The sequence below is a fragment of the Crocuta crocuta genome, unplaced genomic scaffold (assembly GCF_008692635.1).
Source record: "Crocuta crocuta isolate KB4526 unplaced genomic scaffold, BGI_CrCroc_1.0 scaffold119, whole genome shotgun sequence".
NCBI classification, from domain to species: domain Eukaryota; kingdom Metazoa; phylum Chordata; class Mammalia; order Carnivora; family Hyaenidae; genus Crocuta; species Crocuta crocuta.
This window is the reverse complement of record NW_027551562.1, coordinates 7,646,661-7,661,233: the sequence shown is the minus strand read 5'-3', so window position 1 is coordinate 7,661,233 and position 14,573 is coordinate 7,646,661.

The following is a 14,573-nucleotide window of genomic DNA, read 5'->3' as shown; positions in this document are numbered from 1 at the left end:
AATTTCCAACTCTCAGATCTTAGATTTTAGAAAGCGGTTTAGGATGCCTGGGTGGCTCAGTTGAGTGTCTGACTCTTGATTTCAGCCAAGGTCATGATCCTAGAGTCCTGAGACCCAGCCCTCCTTTGGGCTCCACGCTGAGCGTAGAGACTGNTCCCCCCCCACCCCAAAAAAAAAAAAAAAAAAAAAAAAAAAAAAAAGCAGCAGTTTACATTTTATTTCACAAAAGTTGTATAAGGTAGTTCTCATTAATCCCCACTTCCAAGAAGGAGAACTCAAAGAAGCATAAAGCTCCCAGTGCGTCGCCGGGGCTCAAAATCAGGGAGCTATTTTTACTATTGTTAAGGACTCATCAGAGCAACATTCCGATTTCCTTCCACACAGGGACTCCTGCTGGTGTGGCCCAGAGCAAAGGATGCCGTCTAGATGGCCCGGCCTCAGGGTGTGAGACTCTGCCATCCTTGGGGTGAGGGCACCTAGGCTCCGGGCAGCACCTGCTGGCACATTTGTCTGTTGGTCTCCTCTGCACATTGTCGGAGGACCAGCCACTCCTATGCTGCAGGGTCTGGCCTGTGCAGGTAACAAATGGGGTCCAGCTGTCCTGTCTCCTTCAGATGAACAGAGGGGCCCCTGTTCCCAGCCAGTCTTTTCTTCGATGTTCATCCTAGGCGACAACTCACTGGGGACCTCGAAGAAGGCTTTATCTCAAACTTCAAAACAGAGGCCAGGTGGGGGGCACCTGGGTGGCTTAGTTGGTGGAGTGTCTGACTTCGGCTCAGGTCNGAGCTCTGTGTCAGGCTCTGTGCTGACAGCTCAGACCCTGGAGCCTGCTTCAGATTCTGTGTCTCTCTCTGACCCTCCTCTACTTGCATGCTTTTTCTTTCTCTAAAAAGCAAATATACATTTAAAAAAATAAAAATAAAAGTCTCTTGGGATGCCTGGGTGGCTCCTTAGGTTAAGTGTCCAGCTTCGCTCAGGTCATGATCTTGTGGTTCATGAGTTCGAGCCCCGTGTCAGGCTCTGTGCTGACAGCTCAGAGCCTAGAGCCTGCTTCAGATTCCGTGTCTCCCCCTCTCTAACCCTTCCCCACTTGCACTCTCTCAAAAATAAACCTAAAATTTTTTTAATTACAAAAAAACAGGGGCACTTGAGTGGCTCAGTTGGTTGAGTGTCTGACTTCAACTCAGGTCATGATCTTGCTTGTGGATTCAAGCCCCATGTCGGGCTCTGTGCTGACAGCTCAGAGCCTGGAGCCAGTTTTGGATTCTGTGTCTCCCTCTCTTTGTCCCTCTTGGGCTCATGCTCTGTCTCTCAAAATAAACATTAAAGAAAAAATCCCACAAATCTCTTATCTTAAAAAATCTCTCATCAAAAAAAAAGAGGCATTCCAGCACAGTTGTCACCGTGAACCCCCTGCACATGAGCTCATATTCTGTTCCAAGTACTGAGGAAATACCACCATTCATCCAACAGTCTCTAACTCCCAGCCTGGTCCCCACAGCCGCTCCCTTGCAGTTGGCCATTGTTTTAAGCAACATTTAAATTCAAGCTCTGCCTCATCTTAGCTGTATGATTTGGGGTGAGTCACTTCCTTTGGCTGGGCCTCTGCCAAATCTCTGATCTCCCCACCTGGGAGGGCCTTTATGCATCATCTTGTCCACACTCCTCATTTCATCAGATGAACAATCACTCCGCCCCCAGCCCAATCACCCTGAGGTCCTGAGGTTCAGTGGCAGCCTGCCCTCCCCCCTCCTCTGGAGGAGCGGAGGCTGGGGCACCACAGGCCGGCAGGGGTGGCTGGTGACTCATGTGCATGGAGAGGGCTCCCTCACAGAATAGTTTCCATTGGAGTTGCTCTGTGCCAAGCAGTTCATCAGCATGGAATCTGATGCCCCAAGGAATTGTACTTCTAAATTTAGTTTTCTGTTATCAAATATTTCTCTTGCTGATTTCATCTATGACTAATTCGTATTGGATCCATACTCTGTGCTGAGCAAGTGCAAGGTATGCTAATACTTTAAATAAATAATATCCTCACCCTTGAGAGGAGGGTAACATTAATGCTTGGGAAACGTAGACGTCAAGAATTAGGTACAGGGATGGCCAGCTGTCACACAGTAAGTGGGTTTTAAAATACCTTGTATCAGGATTATTGATGGAAGCATCGGGAAAGCTCCGAAAGTCCCCTCTTATTTTCTTAAGGTTTGGAAATGACAATGTGCAGGCTTGAGGTTTGCACAGGTGAATCTCAGGTCTAAGACCCCCAATATCAGGACCCCCCAGATTTAGGACCCCCTAACCCAGATCTAGCGTGCCAGCTCTCCTTAGGACCATCCATTATTTGTTCTAAGGCTACTGCCTGACGTCCGTGTCATGGGAACTCTGTTCCTCATTTTGGAAACTAGTCCCTGCTCCTGAGTTCAGTCGTGTCCATGGATTTAGGCCTCATCACTTGTGTTTGGGATTACTGTCCTCTGGAGTCCTGAATAGAGCACTTGGGATAGCTCTGTGAGATTTGCCATAGTTTTGTCAGCCTCAATGTCAGATTATATTGTAGGTCTATTCAGAATTGTATACAGTAGGTGTTAACAAAAGCATAGTAAGAGGAAAGTTAAAGCAGTAAAGGCCTATATGAATAAAGAATAAAGATCTCGAACAGCTCAACTTTGTACCTCAAGGATCTAGAAAAAGAAACTGAGCCCAAAGTTAGAAGGAATAATGAGAAGAGCAGAAATAAATGAAATAAAGACTAGAAAAACAATGGAAAAGATCAATGGAATTAAGAGTTAAGATGATAAATCAAGTTGACAAACTTGAACCTCAACAACAAAAAAAAGATTCAAATAAACATAACCAGAAATGAAAGAGGGGACATTACAGCCGATGCCACAGAGATACAAAGATCCTATGTTGACCATCAGAATGGAATAGCGGGCAAGGGGAAAGGGATCGCTATTCTATGGGTAAAATGTTTGTTATGCAAAATGGTTAACTTTAGAGCTCTGTTGTACAAAATGGTACCTGAAGTTAGCGATACAGTATTGTGTCCTTTAATAAAATGTATTAAGATAGATGGTAAGAACCCCTAATGTGAGATCTAAGACAAACACAAAAACCTAAAAAAGACACAAGGAAATTTTTGGAGATGATAGATCTTTTAGTACTTTTGTTGTGGTGATGTGTTTGCATATGTCCAAACTCATCAAGATGTATGTAAACATTAGATGCATGCAGTTTCTGTAGATCTGACTTGCCTCAATCAAGCAAATGATTTGCTAACCAAGGGAGCAAATGATTGAGAATCCGGACTTCTCTGCATCCAGACTATGAAGTCAGGGTGGTCAGAGGACCAAAGGACAGCTCAACTGTTCAGTAGGGAGGCCAGACTCTGGCACCAAGCAGTTGACTGAAAATGTTGGCTTTGACTTGAGTTGGTGGCTTAACTATTTTGAGTCTGCTTCCTCTTCTCTAAAAGAGGGTAATAATAGTTCTTACTTACATGGTTGCTGGGAGGAGAAATGTTAGCCGTTGTTTATGTTCTTAGTCTGTTAGGATCTACAATGAGAGGATAAAGTCTGGTCAATGGTCCTGGCTTGGGTTGAGTAGTCCATTGGAGGAACAGGGGCCATGGACTGCGATGGCCTTCAGTAGACCCTTTCCTGGAGTTTAGTCTTTGCTACTCAGAAATCTAAGCAAGCAAGCAAGCACAGGTGGACGTTCGCGCGAGGGTGCTTTGTGGGGGCAGCTGAGTCATTCTGGTTTAAGATGTGGAGGCTGGATTCCCCCAGGATAGGCAATCTATGAGTAGAAAAAGATGTGGGTTGGTTTTGTTGCCTTTTCTAAATTGTGCTATTTCCACGGAGTTCTATTTCAGTGAATCCTGAGTGACCCTCCGCTCTGGGGACCACAGCCAGACTTGGTTGAAGAACCTGGGGTAAGGGCACTGCTGCCTCTTCCTGGGCACGCAGCGCCCTCTAGTGGCATGGAACCCAAGCACCACTCCAGGGTCCTTCCGGCAGGTGTTTCTGACGAAAGGATGCTCTGGAGATTTCCACCATCCTCTGAGCTGCCCTTCTCTTGGAAACCTGGAGCTCTAGGTACAAAGCAGGACGAGGGGAGCCTCCTAATTACGTTCAAATGTGCGCTCATGTCACGGATCTGGGCTGTACCACTAACTTGCTGGATAGTCTGCTCTTTATTTGTCTAAGCAATTTGAGTCTGTTTCTTCAGAATTGGGTCCTGAGATTCAAGAGGGCAGATAATACATGGTGGGAGCACCCCAAGGAAACTCAGATTCTGGCACACAGATTCACATTAAAGATTCGTATTAAAAATTAGTTACCTTGACTTCAAGATTTTCCTTTCTCTACTAGATGAAATTGCTAATGACCCCCCAAAAAAGTGAGAGGTCTGTTCTTTTGACAGACATTAGCTGAGTGCTAAAAGCAGTGGGTTCACAGGTCTCTAAAACAGATGTCCGACCCTCCAGCAGCTCATAAACGCACCCGAGCGAGGGAGCAATGCAAGAAAGTCACTTTCTCTGAGACAGTTGCACTGAAGGTTAATATCCCACACTTGCCTCACAGATAGGAAAGGAGTGATGGTTCTAGTAACCAGACTCAGGCTATGGGGCACATCAGGGAGGAAGGTGTCTGGGGCACATCAGGGAGGAAGGTAGCAGCAATAGTCACATGAGCAAAGTAGCTTAGGGGTTAACTGGAATTCTTGTAGGTCTACTGCCCCTCCAGGAGAATTAGGAAGGAGAAATGGGTCTATCCCCTGGCCAGCAGCACACTCCTAGAATTTATTCTGGGTGAGTAGTTTAGATAATGTTTTCTGGATATGATTTTACTTAGTTTTGTTAATAGGACTTTGTCAAGATCACAAAAAGGTAGAAGTAATCTAAATTTAAGGAGAATTCTATCCTTCAGAAAGCCCATAATGCAGCCACATAAAAGTAGAATTAGAAGGGGGCGCCTGAGTGGCTCAGTCGGTTAAGCGTCCGACTTCGGCTCAGGTCATGAACTCTTGGTTCATGGGTTCGAGCCACACACCAAACTCTGCTGACTGCCAGCTCAGAGCCTGGAGACTGTTTCAGATTCTGTATCTCCCTCTCTCTCTGACCCTCCCCTGCTCACGCTGCCTCTCTCTCTTAGAAATAAAACATTAAAAAAAAAAAAAGTAGAATTAGAAGAACACTAAAGGTGAGGGAATGTTTGCAATTAAGAACAAATAGAATATAAAGCTGCACCTGTTTAGGCCTAAAAAGAATGTAAATACTGAAAGAAACGATTGTTATCATGACAATGATTTGGGGTGTTCATGTTTTATGCTAACAAAAAAAATGAAAATCATTTTTATATGAAGATGTATATATTATGTGACGATCTTAATCCTAATACATAGTGAATAATTTAAAAATACAGTTTGGGGCGCCTGGGTGGCTTAGTCGGTTAAGCGTCCGACTTTCGCTTAGGTCATGATCTCGCGGTTCGTGGGTTCGAGCCCCGCGTCGGTCTCTGTGCTGACTGCCAGCTCAGAGCCTGGAGCCTATTTCAGAGTCTGTATCTCCCTCTCTCTCTGACCCTCCCCTGCTCACGCTGTCTCTCTCTCTCCTAGAAATAAAGATATTTAGAAAAAAAAAAATACAGTTTATTCCCTGTTGTGCAAGAGCGAGGACAAAATGGGATGTGATTTCAGAATGGTGAGGTCTCTTCTAGGTGGGGCACTTTGCACTGGCGTCTCAAGTTGGTGACACATTATCTGAATAATCAAAGTAGGAAACTATTCGCAGTCACTAGAGACAGACAACCCAGGGGGCTGTAGGACCGATATGCCTAGATTTAAATTTGTACCTGTCCTGCTATGAGAACCTTGTGACTCCATGTCCTCGTTGGTAAAGTTAGATAGTGATAGTATCTGTATTTTTTAATTTTTTTAAATGTTTATTTATCATTGAGAGACAGAGACAGAGCATGATCATGGTAGGGGCGGAGAGAATGGAAGGCACAGAATCTGAAGCAGGCTCCATCCAGGCTCTGAGCTGTCAGCGCAGAGCCCAACGCGGGGCTCCTACTCACAAACCGTGAGATCACGGCCTGAGCCGAAGTCAGACGCGTAACCGACTGAGCCACTCAGGAGCCGTAGGCTCTGTCTTTAATGTAGCCCTCACAAGAACCGTTTGTTAATATTTGTTAATATACAAGAGAGTAGCATAGTATCTAGAGTTAGCATTAAGAGATTGTTTTACATTTATTTTGAGAGAGATGGGGTGAGTGGGGGAAGCGCAGGGAGAGAGGGAGACAGAATCCCAAGCAAGCTCTGCAGTGTCAGCATGGAGCCTGATGTGGGGCTTGAACTCACGAAACTGTGAGATCATGAACTGAGCAGAAATCAAGAGTTGGATACTGAACCAACTGAGCCACCCAGGAGCCCTGGGGTAGTGTTTTTTGAGGTCTTATTTGTATTTTCATCATAGAGTTGACTGAGGTCCAGGAGGAGAGATTTTTATAGACTGGCATGGGGATGGGACAACATTAGTTTCTGAGCAATCTCAATTATTTTTTGGAGTAGAAGGTAACAGATGATGCCATGGGGCAAGTCTGTGGAGGGGTGTAAATGCGGGAGTAGACTCTGGAACTCATCCCATGGGGCCTTAGACACTCCTAGGTCTAAGACACTCATAGGTCTAGACACACAAAGATGTGTGGACAAGAAGGCAAGATGTCCTATAAAGACATGCTTGTGTCATGATCAAGATCTCAGATTTGGTTTGAAACAGCATTCCCAAGAAGCCACTTCAGAATCTTTACTGAAATGCATATGGCAATAAATAAAACCTCATATGGATTTTTATGCTCCAATTTCACGCTTGTGACACTGGAAAAAGTTCTGTAAGCAAATAAAAGAAATTCATCTGAGTTCTATTGAGTTAGCTGACTCAGCAGCAGACAGAACTTTGGATTGCACACCCATAAGTTCATGGACTTTTATGATTTTTTTCCCCCAGTATTTACTGGGGCCATAAACCTGACAGGGGATGAGAAGAGTAAAACAGCCAAGGCTGTTGTGTGTCTCAGATGGCACTCCTTTTCTGAGTGCTCCAACATGGAATGCCCATGGCAGCAGGTATGGGGCTTGAGTGTTCTGCAGCAGGTGCTCCGCACAGTGGCTCCTCATGTGGGTAAGAGGTGATGAGAAAAGAAAACCCAAGGCTCAAATAAGGAAGGTTGTGCAAGACATAGGTTCATATAGCCAAGTGAGGACGTGTGGTGCAACCACCAGGCCTCAGACAAGCCTGGGTCTAGGCTCGTTTATCTTATATCCAGGCCCCCTGGAGTCCCTAAACCTTTTGTCTAATTCTCAGGTGTTTCTTCAATGTCTTTAAGTCATCAGAGGCCAAGAAGTATCACCCACCTCAAAGTCCATAGCAAAGGTCACATGGCCCCAGTTCAACCAGTGTATGGACAGTGACTGAAAGGTGCCAACACCCACTTGACACAGTCCACTCCTCACAGTGGGTGAGTGTCTGCATTGTCCGTGGCACCAGAGGTCTTCTAAAATTTTATTTTTTGCCATACAAGGTTATAGCAGGAAGACTAGAGTTATAATCTCTAGATGGGTCATTGGTTAGACAAATATTCATTGAGTAATAACTACAGTGTCAAACCTCTGTTAGGTGTTGTGTAGACCAAAGAATGTAAGTTCTATTAATTAGTATGATGAGCACTGCATCGGAGATTAAACAAAAATACAAAATGGACACAGGACATGATTCTAAGTTCTTTCCTGGACAGACTTCTTGATCTAGAAGAGGAAATCGTGCCCAGGAACTGTAGTTGAAAGAATTTAATGTGGGTGCTTGGACAGCCCTCTAAGTTACTCTATGGGAGCCCAGATCAAGAGCACCCAAATCCACTTGGGGAAGAAGTTGTAGCTCCAGAATGCTTCTTGGAAGAAGTATTTGCACTCAGAATTTAGCTCAGGATTCCTCAATTTTAGCACGGACACTTTTAGCTGGATAAATCTTTGTTATGGGGGGACTATCTTGTGCATTGTAGGACATGTCTGGCCTCTACCTAGTTGTGGAAGCCAAAGGGATCTCCAGATTTTGCCTAAAGTCCCCTAGAGAAGGGGGCAAGAACCTCTTCTGTTGAGAGCCACTGATTGAGTGCATGAAGGCAAGTGGGAAAAGTCTGGAGAACATAAGAATTTCAGCTTTATTTGTAGGTAGTAGGGAGTCCTTGGGAGGTTTTTAAAGAGAAGAATAGGATTTTACAAAGGTCACCCTGCCGCTCTGTGGCTTATAGGGCTGAGGCAGCAGCTAGTGAGATCCCCACTCAACTCAGCTTCTAATTAGACAAGAGATCATGGGTCAACCACTGGTCTGATGCTGCTCCAGACAGCGTATCCACAAAGCTGATGCAGGGAGTCCTCAGGTTTTCCTACACATCCTGCTTAGCTAGGGGTACTCCATGAGCTTAGTGTGTCTGATCTCTAAGTGACAGGGGATTCCCTCTTACAGTGGGAGCATCACATGAGCAAAAGGACTTTGAAAAACATCAGAGGCAGACCCAGGTTCTGGCTCAAGTGAGGCTCCATTGAAGCTCTGAGAGTCAAAGAAGTTTTGGAGTCAGAAGTAGACTGTGGGGGTCGTCTGACCCATAATCTGTGAGTGGGCTGTGAAAAGAGGGGCTCAGGTAAGTGAATATTTTCCCCAAATGGCCCTGGCCCCCAGCAGTGCATATGTGTGGGTTCCAGATACTGGAAGAGGATTTTGATTTCCCTAGAGTAACAATACAGGTAAGATAAATTGTGTGGAATGGACAATTAGCATACATTCCATCTCACTCTGAGTGCATACAATGGGGGTATTAACAATAGCAAGACAAAGATTTGTGGGCCATGAGGAACTGGCTAACTAATGCCTTGATTTTGTGTGGTATAGAATAGTGACTTCTTGCTTAAAAGAAGGCATCAGATGGGGAGAATTCGAATAACTCTTTTCATGGAGCTATTACTATGCGACATTCTAATTTGAGCAATATAAGACCATATCCTGAGCTCTCAACTCTCTAGAGGATATAACTTGCCTGAGAACACAATTAGCGGGTGACTTGGGTGGGACTGTCTGCCCCCTGCATGCCCCTCCCCAACTCCAGCCCTGTGCTGGCCAGTGCTGGTCCTTTCCTTCCATTCTCCAGAGACATTTTTTCAAGGTCTGGTCCAATTAGATATTTAAAGCCATTTCTGAAGTAAGGCCATGATTCTTAGATAAAACATCAAGATCACCTGGAGGATTTATTCAAACAGCTTGCTGGACTCCACTCTTTAGAATTTCATTCCAGGCTGACACTGCTGGTCCAGGGATTTTTAAGCAACCTAGTGATGTATTAGGTAATATCCGCGTTTGAAGAGGTGGGTGATGTGTTTGGATAACTAGCTCTTAGAAGTCCCCCCCCCACACACCAAACACACAGTTTAACCCCTGATCCTGATTGCTCACGGCTGGCTTAATCAGCAGCCCCATCTCCTATTCTTAGCCTATGCATTAATGTGCATTATTCATGGTTATCAAGTTGGATAACTGGTTGAAGGCCTTCTATTTTTACAATAATTAAAGGGTTTAGGAGAAAGTAAGTTTAGCTGCTTATGTGCCCTCAAGTAGCCTTGTGGGGTTGGGGGCAAAATGCTGAACTTAGGGTAAGGTGTCATGGAGCCTATGGTACTGAGGGGGCAAATCAGAGTTTTCAGTTCATAGGAGCTTACATCGCCAGGCTGGGATGGAATAGGGTGGTCTATCTTTTCCCTTCACCCTCATCTCCTGCTCAGGCGCTTACCAAGTCTAACAGAACAGGGAGAAGGGAAAGGGGACTGGGCCCATGCCACAGGAGCGATGGGGCTTAGCTTTTCAGCTTCAAGAGCAAGAGACAGAGATGACCTAGAGATGCCCAGCACGATGCTGGCACAAGGTCATTGGCTATACCACCCCACTCTGTAGGCCCCTTTGCTTCTGTCACAGCTGTCAGAGTGCCAGACAAGTGCGTGGGGGTGGGCAGAACAGCCTCAGCCTCTGAACCCTGAATGTGACATATTTAAACCTAGCTATGGAATCTGGAAGACTATAACCCTATAAGCATCATCTGTAAGTTGGCGATTGTAATGGTCCTTGCCTCAGAGAATTAATGCAAAGATGAAATAGCAACTGCAGCTCATCTTGAATATTCCCACCTATTATAGTCCCATCTACTACCCCAGAGAACTACTGATTATTTGTATGCACCTAAGGGCATCATCCACACCCTGAGAAAATGCTTATTCCTAGAAGGTGGCCCACAGCTTGCCTTGCCATAGCTTCCCAAGTCATCCTATTAGTTTTCTTTAATGCTCAAAGCTTAAGATGTACCATACAGATTCTTAGACTTTGATGTGCATGCAAATCACATGGGTTATCTTGTTAAAATGCCTTCACTATTCAAAGTCTGGTCTCAGGACCTAGGAGCACTGGCATCACCTGTGAGCTTGTTAGAAATGTAGAATTTCAGGACCCACCTTGACCTGTCAGAGTAGAACCTGTCATTTAACCATCTTCACAGGTGATTTGTATGTGTGTTAAAGCCCGAGAAGCCCAGGCTCAGGGAGTGATGCTCGGCAGAACTGCTCTGATCGTGGTGTTTCAGAGGCATGCTTTTCCAGGGTCCTTCTCTCCTCTGATTATTTACTTCACATCTCCTAACACTATTTCTTAGCACTTCCTTTTGGATTATTTTTTCTGTGATTTTAGTCCTAGTAGTAACTCCATGAGGTAAATACCGAATTCCATAGGTGAGCAGACTGGGAGTTGGTAACACTGACCTTAGACAGGTGGTGTTAACTTTCCAAATGGCTGGGCCAGGATTGGACCCCAGATCTTTCTTTCCCTGGTGTGTTAAAATGTCCCTCTGCTCGGCACTCACAAGGAGGACCTTCACGTCTGCTCAAGTCACCACTCAGACAGCCTTTGTATTGTCTTCCAGACAGATGAAACAAATTCTAGCAGAATATGATTTCATTCTAATAAATGATGCTCTGTGCCATTAGTATGTTCCTGGCATGACACCACCTTAATCTCCTTTGAATACTACAATGATCGCCAAAGAGGCATGGGTAGCCCACATGAACAGATGTGACAGTTAAGTAGCAGGCATTATAGGTAGTCAGAGGTGGGTTGAGCCTGGACTTGAGTGCAGAACACGGATTCCAAAGTCCAAAGTTTTAGAGATTAAAGGACACAAATGACCAGGCATAAATGAGTGCTTAGTACAGTGTTTAATATGTGCTTATTGACTAAATCATGTTGTACTCAGATAACTCACTTATTCTCTGCATTAGAACTTGGGGGAGCATCATACCAGAAGGGACTGCACATAAAATGCCATGAGGTGTTGAGAACACAGGGTAGCTGCCTGTTAAGTGCTATTTACCCTTGATCTTCTGATCCTGTACGGCCTCTGGCTGTTCAAAAAGGTGTTTAGGCCAAGCAGAATTGCACTTCAGAGGCATAGAAGAACTAGACACCCAGAGAGACACAGGCATCCTCTCCTGGAGCCATCCAGCAGGGGTTAAGACCCCTTCCCAAACAGGAAGCAGAAAGAGGAAGACCCCAGGTAGCTCACTGCAGCAGGTGCAGCTCACGGGTCTCCTGCACCATCGCACATGCTGGCAGACTTGCCTGATGCACCTGCCTAGGACAAGCTGTGACTCCATGAACAAACACTGCACTAGCTGCTTGCCAGGGCATCTCCCACATGTCTTCTGCATCACAGACAAGAAAAGTAGTGCTCATCATCTCCCTGTATGGAGACCCAGAGTGGCAGCTCCTGGTGGAGCTGTTCAAGGCTCTATTTTAGAGAGTTTCAGGGTATATCTGAGCAGAGACAGGCAAGAAGGAGAGAAGGAGCACTGTGAGGGCTCTGGAGTTGACAGTATATAGTATACGGTGATTTCAGAGCTTCAAGAATGTGGAGGACAGCATTTCCAGAGCTACATCTCATGTGCCCAGGATTGGGACAGAAGATATTTCTGCCAAGCATTTCCCATTGGATGCAGACAAAACTTATTTTGGTTTTCATTTCTCAAAACAAGCAAACAGGTACAGCAGACAAGGCATAGAACATAAGCTCCTAAAAGCCCTGGATTCCCTAGTTACTGGTTCTTAGAACTAGTCAGGTGGCCACTGTCACTGCTATCCCATCACTGAAGCAATCACTAGGCTCTTCAATGCCGGCAAGCAGCTCTGGACCCCCGTGGACTGGGTGCACCTAGTTCTCCAACATGTTAATCTGATCCAACTAAGCCTTGCATTCAAGGTTAACTGGAGGCCAAGCTTAGCTGGAAGACAGAAATAGAACTATACTACCCTCTTGGTCAGTAAAGATCAAGACTTCTACCCAGTGTTGGACACAGTTATTGTGCTAGTTCTTGAGGTTTCCATAGCCAAGTTACAAATTTGTCTCAATTCTGGAAAGTAGAAGCTTGAGATCAAGGGGACAGATTTAATTCCTTCTGGAGGCTCTGAAGAAGAACTTGTTCCATGATTCTCTCCCAGCTTCTGGTGCTGGCCATCAATCATTAAGGGCCCTTGGCTTATAGATGATCCCCCTCCAACCTGTCTTCATCTTTCATAGATTTCTTCCCTATGTATGCAGACCCTATGTGTCTGCGTCCAGATTCCCTCTTCTCATATGTATACCAGTTATTGAACTAAGACCTTTAATCCTTGCTTACTGAATCCAATAGGACTTCATTTTAACTTGATTTGTGAAGAATGTTTCCAAATAAGATCATAGTCACAAGTACAAGTGACTAGGATTTGAACATGTTGAGGGACAGTTCAACATACTAGTCATTAAGGATCAAACGTTCTCTATCCTGAATCCATAGGGAAGGCAACTAGAGTTGATTCTTTTACCTAGCTTATGCAATACGGAAGTGTATGTAGGGCATTTTTAGTTAGACTATAGATCATGGATCCTCCTGATTTTATAGAAGAGGGCCCATTTCCCATATCCAATAGGTTAATTAGAAAAACATTGAGTATTGATGCACCTGGGTGGCTCAGTCAGTTAGGCATCAGACTTCAGCTCAGGTCATGATCTCCCTGTTCACAAGTTCGAACCAATGTCGAGCTCCGTGCTAATGGCTCAGAGTCTGGAGTCTGCTTCAGATTCTGTATCTCCCCTCTTCTCTGCCCTTCCCTCCTTGCACTCCCCTCACAAAAAATAGTATTTATGTAAGATAAAGGTGATCAAGCACCTACACGTGGAGGTGCATTTTCTGATTTCCTTAAAGGGGTAATTGTTCAAGTCACAGTTCAATTCGTTCCTAATACTTTCTCAAAGTGACATGCTTGTATTGAGGAGTGTAAGGAGCTTATAACATTTATAGAACACATTTTTGTCCTAGCAGCCAGGTGAAGTAGATTTTGCTATTATCACTAGGTAATAAACAACCTGAGGAAGAGAGATTAAGCAACCAGCTATGGATACACGCTAATAAGTTGTAAAGGGGGATTCAAAACATAGGCTACTCACCCAAATTGCTCCCTGAACTGAGCCCATTCAAATAGCTGGGGAATGCCTCTCATTCTATAGCTGAGTGGTCTTGGTTGGGTCACTTACTTGCCCCCGACAGTGCCAAGACGGACATTGTTCACGCTGATAGGATTTTTGAGGATCAATGTGGGTAAAGATGCCCGGTGAGCTCTAAGCTAACAGACCCATACCCTGAGGGTTGAGAGGGTTTTCCGTTTTCAGAGTGGTCTGTTGTAGCCATAGCCCGTTTGGCAAGAAGTAGAAAAGGTACAGAAGATCACCTATATGTAAAAAATAGCTTTTCTGGAATTCAAGGAAATGCAGTGAAGTTCCTCTTGGAAGTGTCATTTTCAGGCTGAGATCAGAAGGTTAGGCAGGACTGTTCTATAGAGCCAAATTTTAATTGGGCTGTGGGTCCCCCTGTATAGTCCACCCTAGGTCTTCTGTAAGGAGGATGGATGGTCATTAGGCTTTTCATATGTGTCTTCCAAGGAGTAAAGATTTCCTCTTACCTCCTCAATCAGCCTTTCTTCAATATATACTTCTAAAAGTTTTTAACTAAGAAAAATGTATTTTACCATTTTAAAATATCGTACCTGCACTTTAGATACTTGGAAACCAGAGAATAATGTTTAACAGCCTCCCCCAACTACATTACAAAGCTTATATTCTTTGTACTGGTCACGGGACATTCTCTTATATCCCACGTAAGTTTTTGTGTAAGATCATGGCACACATTTAGTGCCATGTCCTGTTTTTCTCCTGCTTAGTCCAGAAGTATTTTTCCACATGGCTTTAGACTCCTTTGGAAGTACCAGCCCACTGTATGCATGTGCTATAATATATCCATTTCCTAGTTATTATTTAAAGCTCTTCCTAGTTTTTCCCCATTAAAAATGCCTCAGGAAATTTATATAGGTGTTGGTCTTCTTTCTTATAGGATTATATCCTTAGGTTCCGATCCCAGAAGTGAATTATTGAGTCAAAGAATATGAAGATTCC